Source organism: Petaurus breviceps, unplaced genomic scaffold (assembly GCF_028583685.1).
Source record: "Petaurus breviceps papuanus isolate PSGF00001 unplaced genomic scaffold, PetGlider_PUasm1.0 90895, whole genome shotgun sequence".
Taxonomy (NCBI): Eukaryota; Metazoa; Chordata; class Mammalia; order Diprotodontia; family Petauridae; genus Petaurus; species Petaurus breviceps.
In genome coordinates this window covers 19853196-19865729 of record NW_027187372.1, presented here as the reverse complement: position 1 = coordinate 19865729, position 12534 = coordinate 19853196, and the positions used below count along the sequence as shown (strand labels likewise).

General features: G+C 40.7%; 1 pseudogene; it reads right to left on the bottom strand.

Annotated features, from left to right (window-relative positions):
• Positions 1–4483: 4483 nt before the first annotated feature.
• Positions 4484–5335, bottom strand: LOC138150907 (serine/threonine-protein kinase 16-like; annotated as a pseudogene).
• Between the last annotated feature and the right edge of the window lie 7199 nt (positions 5336–12534).

Sequence of the window (12534 nt, the reverse complement as noted above, 5' to 3'; positions counted from 1 at the left end):
CAACACCTAACCACACAACCTGGGGAATCCAGGTATAGCAGTCAGGGTGCCACATGGGAGGGTCCCAGGCAAGATGTCTCCTTCATGGGTGAGATTCCAATTTGGGGTCTTAATCTTACAGTTTTAATAAGTGCTGAGAACAAAGAGGGCATACTGCCAGGTGTTTTTAGCAATCATCGTATCCTGTTTGAGGCCTGAGATGTAGGCCAATCCCTCCAAAGCCCCCTCCCCCCAACAAGAGCAATATTTCCTTAGAATGTCTAGTTACAGGAGTTGGGCAGTTATCATATCTCTTCTCCAGGACCTGTCCAGGGTCCCAGGAGAAGAACAGCCCTCACGTTCTCAGGATCCCTTTTCCCAAACAGCTCAGGGTAATAGAAAGGTCATATTGAGTTGGGGCCTTGGTTTGTATAATATTATTCCTCACAGAGGGGCTTATGTTGACCCTTCAGATGGTTCTTTGGTCCCCCTACAATCTACAGGCCAGGAGTTCTGAAGCACCATGCACATGCTTCAGGCTCTTCTTTCTCCAGGGGCAGAGGCTGGACCACACTCCCAGACTCCCTGTTCTCAAAGTCTATACTGACCTCTAACTTTGTCTTTGGTATTTATGGGTTGATAATTCTGGAAACCACCACAGATACTGGTGATCCACTCTCCCAAAGTCTCTCTAGATGCCCAGAAGCTAAAACCATGGGCTCACACTGGGCTGGGCTCTGCTCCCCACATGCTGCAATGAACCCTTGCTGTCTTCCTGCTGCGCTGACTTCAGTGGGAGATTTGTTTCTCTCTGTCACTTTGTTGGTTCTGTAGCCTTAAAGTTTGTTTAGAGTCATGTTTTATAGATATTTTTGGTGGTTATGGGGGGAGTGCAGGGAGTTTTCCTGCTTCTACACCTCCATCTTGGCTCTGCCCCTAAATGCTATTTTCTCTTACATATATAGTGTTTTTTTTTTTTTTTAAGCAATTGGGGTAAGTAACTAGCTCAAGGTTACACGGCCAGTTATTTCTGGGTGTGGTCCTAAGTATCAGAGCCTGGATTCGATCCCAGGTCATCCCGACTCTAGGGCCGGTGCTCTTAGTCACTGAGCCACCTGGCCTCCCCTAAGCAATTGGGGTTAAGTAACTTGCTCAAGGTTACATGGCCACGTGTTTCTGGGTGCGTGCTAAGTGTCTGAGCCAGGACTCGATCCCATATCATCCCGACTCTGGGGCTGGTGCTCTTATTTGCTGTGCTACCTGGCTGCCCCATTCATATATAGTCCTAAGGGACATTTGCTACAGAACCAGTTTGTGTATTTTGTCCAAATTATTACAAAAAATACTTTTGTTACTTTAGAATTTCCATTTCTTGGGATCCTTAGCTTCCTCCAAAGCATAACTCAAAAATTAGGTATCATATAAGGCATTTTCTGATCCTCCCAGGCTTCTTCCCAACAAAATTTCCTTGTGCTTATTCTGAGTATTTTATATACTTATAATGGATATGCTGTCTTCTTCCAGTCAAATGTAACTTCCTTGAGGGCTTGGATTATTTATTTTGTCTTGGTTTTCCCCCCAGTAGGCATAGTCATTAGCAGAGATAGGTATTTATTAAATACATACTGATTATTGCTTTGTATCTATATCTATATATATAGTTGGATAATAATGTATAAGTTAGCTTTTTAAGTCTTTCCAACCCTAATTCTAAAATCACATGACTCTCTGACTATAACCATAAATTAATAATTTAAGTAATTTAAAATTAAAACCCATCTGTTTTATAAAGTGAAAAATCCAAAGACTTGGCAATCTACATGTTTAAAAGGTAAAATACTGATAATTTTTATTCTGCTACTCAATAAAACAATCAAAATAATCCTAAAATAATATAGAATTGAAATGTTTACACAAATGTTATTTTTAGTTCTATATAAACATGGCTAAAAATAATTTTAGAGGAAATTATTTATCTACAATTTTAAGTACTTGTAGCTGAAAAAAGGAATTGAGGTGTATGAGAAACTAATCTTTAAATCTACACAAACATGACTTAAGATAGCTTTAGATAAATTTTTTTTATCTTTTTTAAAATATTTGATGGAGTTGAAGAGGAAATTAGTTGAAATATGAAAGAGAAATAAAGTGTTTAGACACTAAATTGAATATTTGTTTCTATTCATGATCCAGGCTCATAATTAAAGTTGAGTTTACATACACTGGTTGGGAAAGTATAGCAGACTCAAGAAGCACCGAAGTATTTCATTTGCTTTTGTGTTCCTTTGGGCTTGTGATAAGACATGAGATCTTATGACTGAGAACTGGAAAGGACCTAAGAAATCATCTTGCACAAGTCCCTCATTTTGCAAAGGAAACTGAGGCATAGTGTTAAGTTATAACTACAGTCATAATGTTAGTAATTAGTCAACATTTGAACCCTAATTTGATGCCTCCAAGTCTATTTTCTTTTCACTATAACACTGCAAAATCTCCTAAATAATGTGTCTAACACCATGCACAAACAGCTTTCCAGAAGAATGCTATTGTGAATGGCTTTTAAGGTTCTGATTACACATTCCATAACAAATAGGTATACATACATGGAGGGTATAGGACCAATATAAAAGAAGTGATGACACTTAGGTGAAATTGAGAGATAAGAGAGGAATATAGTGAGAGGAGATGGGGAGAGACAGAATGGGGTAAATTATCTCATGTAGAAGAGGCAAGGGAAAACTGTTTCAGTGTAGGGGAAGGACAGGAAGGCAGAAGGAATGGGTCAACCTTACTCTCATTAAATTTGGCTTGAATTTGAAATTGAATTTACACACTAAATAGGGTATCTTACCCTACAGGAGCATAGGGGGGAAGGAGATGAGAGGGGGGATGGAGATGAGAGGGAGGATGAAGGAGGGGAGGGCAGATTGGGGGAGAGGGAAGTTTGAAGCACACACTTTTGAAAAGGGACAGTAGAGAATAGAACAGAAGGGCTTTGGGATAGGATGGAGGGAAATATATTCAGTCTTTCACAATATATCCACTGTGGAGGTATTTTGCACAGCTACATGTGTATGGCCTGTATTGAGTTGCTTGTCTTCCTGGTGGGTGTGGGTCATGAGGGAGGAGAGGAGGGAGTCTGGAATTCAAAGTTTTGGAATCAAATGTTTAAAAAATATTATTTTTATTATTATTTTTTACATGCATCTGGGAAGTCAGATGTAAAGTCACTGAGGTATGGGGATTCATCTTTCCATACTGGGAAGTTGGAGAGGGGATGGGGGAAGATATAGGAGAGAGCAGGTTGGTGGAGGGGGTATACAGTTGGATAGCTGTTTCAGGGTGGTGTGTATGGGTGACATGGGGGGAGATTTTTAACCCAAAATCTTTTCGAATTAGGGTTTGTAAATGACGTAAACTAAAAATAAACATAAAGTTTAATTAAAAAAAAAAAAGAGACAGGACTCCTGGAATGGTGGAAAATAGACAATTTTATTACCCTGTGTACAAGCTTTTATAGGAAGCTTCCTAATTGTTTTCCCCCAGGACATTGTGCACTTTTTTGTTCCCAGGTTGTAGGTGTAAACCACACTTATATCGGGGACATGATCCTCACACCCGTGTATTTGAACTCCTTCCTGGGGGATGGGGAACCGATCCAGGCCTGGTAGGAGGCTCTTAAGATGAGAGGGCTTATTCAGCCATCAGGGTGAGAGTCCCACTGCCCTGTGGTCCTCTACAATTTTTCATTATTTTGATTTTTTTTTCTATTGGTTCTTCTTGTCTCATGGAGTCATTAGTTTCTACTTGCCCAGTTATAATTTTTAAGGAATTATTTTCTTCAGTTAACTTTTGTATCTCTTTTTTCATTTGGCCAATTATGTTATTTAAGGAGTTAATTTTTTTTTTCTTTTTGGAGGAGGTCACATGGCTCCTAAGTGTTAAGTTTCTGAGGACAGATTTGACCTCAGATCCTCCTGACTCCAGGGCCTGTGCTCTATTCACTGCACCACTTAACTGCCCCAAGGAGTTATTTTTATCAGTTTATTTTTGTATTCTTTTTTTCCATTTGGCTGATTCTTTTTTTAAAGATATTCTTTTATTTTCTTTTTTTGTTCCTCTTTCACCAGGCTATTAATTGTCTTTTTCATAATTTTATTTCTTTGTTTTCATTTCTTTACCTATTTTTTCCTCTACCATTTTTATTTCTGTGTTTTGATGTTACATGTAACTATTTCATTTTTTTTAATAGGTAGTGCATGATGTTTGAATTGAGTTTTGATGGAAATTCAGAATTCTTTTTTTGGGGGGATATGTTTTAGCTTTACTCCTGTCAGCCAGGTCTCTTCTAAAGGACCTATTCTTGGTCCTTCATGGGTGAGGGCTCAGAACCACCTATCTATTCTTTGGATTATGGACAGAAGTCTGTTATTCTCAAAGTCCCATTGAGGACAAAATACTTCCCTCTTATAGAAAGTTCTACATTCCCAAACTGCAGGCTCCCTTAGATGTGTATGATATGTTGACTTGGAGCTGTGGACTGAAACTTTCCAACTGATTGAGGAGGAGAAAAGTATATGGTGGGCACTGCAGGTCCACAGTCATCATGGAAGCCAGTAACTGCCATAATGCTGGGGAATGCCTTGGATTCTGGGGAGTGCTGAGCTGTTTCTTTACTGCCAAGGTCACACTGTCTCTTTTCTGGAACACCATTTCATAGGGGCCTTCCCCAAACATCATAGCATACAGCACACAACCTAGAGACCAAATATCAGTTAGGTCATTAATGACTCAGTGGGTCTGCAGAGAAGAACTCAGTGGCACTATACAAGATGGTACAATGCTGGGCTGTCCAGTCCTGCAAGACTAGTGCCTGTTGGGAGCCGTGCTTCATTCATGGAACCCAAGTTCATTAACACTGGCTGTCCATCATCTCCAAGTAAAATATTATTTGGTTTCATGTCCCTGTGGATATAATCCATGGCATGAATGACTCCTGGGCCTCTGCAGATGCCTAACAGCAGCAGCAAGATCTGATCTTTCAGCCCTTCCACTTCATTCCATAGTGTATCGTTTTTGAAGAAGGATAGTAGTAGCCAGGCCTCCTGCTTGGATACCTATTCTGTCAAGCAATAGGCTTCAAGGCCAAGGTGCTGGAAGAGTCAGTGCATATCAGCCTCTCACTGGGCCTCTACCTGGTCCTGGTGCTCATGGCACAGGATTCTCTTTAGGGCATAAAAATGCCTATTCAGCAGTCCCTTCATCAGGTCCACATAGTTGAACCCACCCTCTCCCAGTGTCTTTTGTTGTGAATAAGGAGGATATCTCGGGGGCAGATACACAGCATGTGGACCATGGTGCCTTAGTCATCCCCCATAGGAATCATGCTGCTCACCAATGGGGGCAGTGATAAGCATATGTTGGGGGGGCATCCAAAGGGTTTCGAGGGGACAACAGGACCAAGTTTGAGCCCCAAGGGACACTGGAGGGCCAACCCCTGCCAAGCTAGGGGAGGTGGCAGAGGACAGAGACTGAATTGCAGGTCCTCGGCTCCCACCCACTGCCCTGTTCCTCAAACCCTCCTTCCATTCCCCAGGTGAGGAGTCCAGGCCTAAGACATGGGGTGCAGGATGCCAAGCAATTGAAGGTAAAGGCAGGAATGGAGTCCGGCATCTTCCCCCCTCCACCTTGCCAGCAGAGGCTGCAGCCAACTATAGATGGAGAAGGGGTCAGAGAAGGGAGGGAAAGGGGAGCCAATGCCTGACCCCTCCCACTTGTCCTCTCCTGGCCCCCCACCCCACTCCAGGGACCTTATTTCCTGGGCCCCTAGCTCCAGGAATTGTGGGGAGCCAGAGCTGCCACCAGAAATTCAGAATTCTAAGAGGCAGAGGTGAGAACGGGATTAATTCTGGGAAGTGGGACAACATGTACAAAGGCAACGAGATGAGAGAGATTCATGAGTGAGAAGGAACAAGAAAGCCAGTTTTGACAGCTTGTAGAGTATGTGAAGGTGGGTAATGAATAGTAGAGACTCTTTGGCAATTGGATTGAGAGAAGAGATTTTAGAAAGGATGGGCCAATTGGAATGCAACGTGGTGATGAACCTGCCCTATGATTATGTCCATGTGAGTAGAGAAAAAGTAAATTAATATGAACAGTATTGTGAAGGTAGAAACCATGGGATTTGGCAACTGATTGAATATGTGGATGGAGGGACAGTGAGGAGCTGAAGATGACGCTGAGTTTGGAAGCCTGAGTGACTCCAAGGAGGGTGATACCCTTCATAGAAATAAGGAACTTCAGAAGAGTCGTGGGGTTCTTTTGAGAGGAGAAAGGATAATGAGTTCTGTTTAGAACACGTTGAGTTTGAGATGTCAATATGATATCTAGTTTAAAATAGGGAGTTGAGGTTCTCTCTTTAGGAACATTGCTTGGAGAGAATCAAAATGGGCTAAAGCTTGACAAAAGCTTGATAAAGTGTCTTGGAAGTTAATTATTGTAGAAGAGTTATTGTAGAATGTGGGATTGAATAGTTCTCTCTTATTTCAGCATATATGTATATGCATATTCATATATGTATTGAGTCAGAGGAGATTTATATACACATTTTACCCTGGCATGATCACTGAGCCCTAAGACCCTTAGCTGAATTTTTCACAATGATTAATTCATTTGTCATCTTTGGTTTCCTAACTACAAGTTCATGGAATATTTTTATTTGTCCTCAATGCTATTACTATCAAAGATTTTTATCCTAAAACTGACAAACTGAAATAACTGACTTCATCTCCATTTTCCTCTCTTTTGCTTTTTTCAAGCCTAGATATCTCTTTATCTGAGATCTCCATCTCCTAAAATGACAAGGTTTAACGCATTGAGACCTTCAATAGTATAGTAGATGAAGAGAGAGAATTTAGATACTTTACTAATCTATAGTATAGTTTAGTTTGTCAGAAATGCTCCAGTAAATCAGTAAATTATTGATAACTGGATAATGTACAATCTTCACAAGGCTATTTGTATTTTAATGATGAGGAAAATCTTAAGGTGTAAGAATGATGAAAATCTGTTAGACTTCTGCATTCATCATGTAATTTGGGAATTTTTTGGTTAACAGACCTTTCTGGGGATACAAAAATATAAATGAAAGAACCCCTGCCCTTGAGGAGTTTATACTCTGTTTGGAGAGAAAACAGGTGCAGACATCTATACAACAAACCTATGAAATAAATATAAGACAGCTTCAGGGAGAGGGTCTAGAACCTAGGATGATTAAGAAAGACCTCATGTTGAAATTGGAATTCTAAGAGACACAGAAGATAGTTTATTTCAGGCACAAAATACATAACAATTTGTACAAAAGTATAGAGATGAGGTGTCATTTATGTGGGAACTTTCCATTTACATATTGTTACCAAAAATCTTCCACAAGGAGATCACTCAACATATTGGGGGTCTTTCTTCTAGGCTTTTAATATTAATGCAATACCAATGCAAAATATAAGCTGTTGATTTGTTACCCATTGCTGTCAATACTTAAACAATTGTCTCTTTGTTGATATTTTATAATTCTTCTTGTATGCATTTGTTGTAATAACCACAATTTATCTCTTCATTGCCCCTTGGGTTGATCTTCAGTTTTAAATATTTACAAATTATGATATTTCCCTAATGCCAGGTGTAAAGGAAGCATTATGGGAATAAAAATGGTATGTTGATGAGACATGAAATATTACTTATGAATAATAGCAAAGAAGACCAGTTTGATTGTGCTAGAGCACCTGAGGGGGAAGTAAGTAAGGCTGAAAGGGTAAGTTGGAGTCAGGTTTTAGAGGACTTTAAATCCTAAGCAGTTGAATTTACATAGGATCCTTCCTTACAGAATGGCTCCCCAGAGTTAAAGTGAAAAAATAAATTTTGAAGAACAAAAACCTGGTTCTTATTCTTGAAAATTTTCCATTTTTTTTTCAAATCAATCTTTCACTAGAGAAAATCTGAGCATGTTACCCGTCCCACTCTCAGTGTTCATCAGCACCAAAGTGTCCCATTATCTCTAGGATCAAATGAAAAAAAAAATTCTCTGGCATTCAAGGTCCTTTATAATCTGGAGCCTTACTAGGTCTCTAGTCTTCTTATACCTTAGACTCCCACATTGACCTACTCTTCTGCCCATGGACACTGGTCTCTTCCCTTTCACGTGCACAAAGTGCTGATTTCTGAGTGTATACTCTCTCTCTCTCTCTGATTGCCTTACATGCCTCTGTCTATCTGTCTCCCTCCACTCACCCCTGCCTCCCACTTCCATGGCTTTTTTTTTTTTTTTAAGCAATCGGGGTTAAGTAACTTGCTCAAGGTTACACGGCCAGTTATTTCTGGGAGTGGTGCTGAGTGTCTGAGCCCGGGATTCCATCTCCAGGTCGTCCCAACACTGGAGCCGGTGCTCTTACTCGCTGAGCCACCTGGCTGCCCCTAAGCAATTGGGGTTAAGTAACTTGCTCAAGGTTACATGGCCAGGTGTTTCTGGGTGGGTGCTAAGTGTCTGAGCCCGGGATTTGATCTTCAGGTCGTCCCAACACTGGAGCCAGTGCTCTTACTCGCTGAGCCACGTGGCCGCCCCTAAGCAATTGGGGTTAAGTCACTTGCTCAAGGTTACACGGCCAGTTATTTCTGGGAGGGTGCTGAGTGTCTAAGCCCAGATTCGATCTCCAGGTCATCCCAACACTGGAGCCGGTGCTCTTCCTCGCTGAGCCGCCTGGCCGCCCCCTCCATGGCTTTTGTCAAGGATCAGCTGAAGTCCCACACTGTGAAAGAGCGTTTTCCTGACTTCCCCTTAATGTCAGTGCTCCCCTCTGCTATCTCCGGTTTGTCCTGCGTAGATTGCTCTTTGAGAGCAGTAACTGTCTCTTGCTTCCCGTTATCCTGTAATTAATAGTTAGTAGATAAAGATAAAGTTAATTAATTAATAAAGTTAGTAGATAAAGATAATTACCTGTAATTAATAGATTAATCCAAAATCCTTAGCTGTTAACACCGTGCTTGACATACAGTAGGTGTCTAATAAATGCCAATTGAGAGACTGACTTTTTTGAAGTTCTCAGATTCTGATTGGTGAAGTCCTAGGAATGGAGCTAATGATATTCATCTCCCAGTTCCAATACTGACTTCTTTCTCTACCATTCCTCAGCATTTTCCTCTGATTGGTGAGTTCTTCCTAGAACCTTCATTTTAAGGCAAATGTCTGGCCAGTCATGTCCATTCCTTCCTTGTTTCCTTTCTTAGCTCTACTTTTGACCCCCTCCCTCCCAGACTTTTTATATCTTCTTCTAAATTCTAATCTTACACTGTTACATCTCCATCTCCCTTTCATAACTTGTCTTCCTCCATCAGAATCTAAGCTCCTTGAGAGCAGGGATTGCCTTTCTTTTTTATTTTATTTGTATTCCCAGTTTTTGTATTAACACAATTCCTGGGCACATTTTAAACAAGTGATTAATGGTCGTTGACTTACTGATGACATTTAGGAGAGCTTAAAAGGACTCCAGGATCTTTTAAAATCTCTCAAACATTTTTTTTTTCTGATGCATATTTCCCAGTCTAAAACTGTTTAAAATATTCTGGGTCTTTTTAGTGCAACAGAGAGATAAAGTGCCTTTGAAAGGACTGTGAGGTGAGGATTACTAGGCTCAGCCTGTCCTCCCCAAGCCTGTTTGGGAAAGACTGATTTAGAAAGTCAGGAGCTACTGTGAGAAACACACTTGTGGGGATTGCAGGACTTCCCAGGTAAGGTCAGGGACTAAGTCCAGAGCTTCCACTGTCCATTGCTTCCCAGGGAGCCCTTAGAAAGATTCACATGGGATGCCCCTCAATGCAGCTGTGGGGATCACAGGACTTCCAGGTTGGGTCAGAGAGTTAGCCTGGATGAACTTCCTCTGTCCACTGCTTCCCTGGGGTCCTTTAGGAAGATCAAAGTGATATACCCCTTAAAATGGCAAACCCCTTCTCACTGAAAGAACTCAGAAACAGAGTGTGCAGAGGAGGATGTTTATTACTTCCAGCTAGGAAGTGGGTGTGGTGCTCACTAGGGACACCAAGGAAGAAGCAGGAATGAGATTATATAGTTCTGTCCTTCCTGGTAGATTTAGGATTACTCAAATTCCTCAGATTCCTCACTTTATTTCCCTACATTCCCTCTATATGTGTAGATTATATTCAGATTACATAGGCATGGCAGTGAGAATACTTGAGACCTACAGGTCTGACTTCTTCTAAGGTCAGAGCTATGTGTCATACCCTCACATTTCTAGTTCCCTCTGGACATTGTCATGGTTCCAGGAAAGCTAGGGTTTTAGAAAAATAAGATAAGTGAGTTTCACCACAGCTGCTGATTATCTTCCAATAACTTTTATGGGAGCAAAACAAGATACCATTTTATCACCTCTTATACTGCTGTCCATAATTTAGATACAGATAGTAAAAGTAAAGAATGTAATTCATTAAATTCACTTCAGTAAAATGTTAATAGTATGTTAGACATGATGAGGTACAGTCTCTGGGAACCCCCTTGAACTCTGAATCTTCCCATTTGATGAGGTATTTACTCCAGGTTATAAGCCTTTCATAGCTGCTTGGCCCAAATCTCTGTTACTAGCCTAGCCCTCCTTTCTCCAACTAGCTCCTACCCTTGATCCTCCCAGACCCTGCATTGGCTCATTTCCCGGTAGCCTCCAGCTACTTCCCACCCTTAATCACTCATTACTGCAGTTTGACCTCATTGACTCCTCCTGAAGACCATCCCCAAACTCCTTCCCTAGACCACCCCTAGATTACTCCCACAACCTTTCTGTACATAAGAACCCATCTTGCCTGCATGAGGTGTGAGAGCTCCAGAGAATGATGTAGTGCTGACTTACTCTGTGTCAGAATATTCTGGACCACTTGTCCAGTACAAACATCACAGATACCAAGGCTCTTTAAGAGTCTACTCATTAAGGTGAATCTTTATTCTTTACTTTACTTTGGCTGAGAGAAGACTTGAGTCGAATTCATTTGGCAGGACCCGACATATTGGTATTTTGGGGTCTTGAGCACTCCTAAACCTATACTTCTACATTTTATGCTGACCTCAACATTTTTATGGTTCCCTGACCAGGAATGGAACCCAGGTCACGACAGTGAGAGCACCGAATCCTAACCACTAGACTACCAGGTGCACCACCAGCCCTTCTTGCCCGCCTTGCTGGGGTGGTGGAGCATGAGCAAGCATGTTAGGACCTGAAAGATGGTGAACTTTCACCTGGGCAGGGCGAAGCCAGAGGAAACTCTGGTGGAGGTCTGTAGCAGTCCTGACATGCAAATCAGTTGTCCTACCTGGGTATAGGGGTGAAAGACTAATCACACTATTTAGTAGCTGGTTCCCTCTGAAGTTTCCCTCAGGATAGCTGGTGCTCTTGAAGTAGTCATTGGGGAGAGGGGGCCCTTGGCACCTGGCAGCAGGCAATTTTATCCTGTCAAGCAAATGGTTAGAGATCTTAGAGCTGAAATGATCTCAAACTATTCTCAAATTTTAAATGGAAAGATTCAATCAGAGTTTAAGAGGGTTCCCAGAGCCTGTACCTCATCAGATATATGACCAATGTTTTAGAAATTTTGAAAATTAAAAGATATAAAGAAGTTAATCCAATGTAATTTTAATCAGTTATCCAAAGGTGGCAGCCTGAGAACCTTTACAACATAATGGATGAAGTACTAGACTTCACCTCATAATGCTCTGAGTTCAAGTATGGCCTCTACTACTTCTAACCATGCTTGAAAACTCTGTTGTTCACCATGGGAGTTTATTTCATGGGATTTTCCACATTCACAAAATCCTTAATGTATTGATGTTGTACCTAGATGAGACATATATCTAGATTATCAGATGAATAAAATGTAACAAACTTGCCCAGTACAACCACAATGCAAGGGGCAATATATAACATGATTTAGCAAATGTTTGCATCTGAAAGGTAGTTCTGGGTTAGATTTTCTTTTAATTTTTATTTATTTTTGTTTAGAATATGGTTTTTAAGGGTAGTCCCATGGATCAAGAAATTATTTTTTTTTAAATTAAGTGCTTTCCTGTTCATGTACGGATGGATAACGCAAACATAGTGGAATCATTTTTGTTCCCAGTGGTTGGGAAATAAGTTTTATAGGTCTAATAGTGGTGTTTCAGACCTCTAACCCCAACCGATATAACTAATAGAATGCTCTTTGTCTTAAAACTTTAAAAAAATATATATCTTTAGTCTATTAAGTTCATAAAACAATGCTGATAAAAATATATTCCTTACCAGTTACCCATCAAAGTAATTGTGAGAGAAAAAAAAGATTTATAATATTTTTCCCCCTGAACCATTTATTTCTTAGCATCTCTAGTGCTAACAGATTAAATAGACTGAACCTTCCCATGACATATGCATCATTAAAAGACCTTGCATACAAGGCAGACTTATAATTACTTACCGCTCTCTCTGGTTTTTTCCATTACTATTTTCACATTTAAAAGTGAGTTGA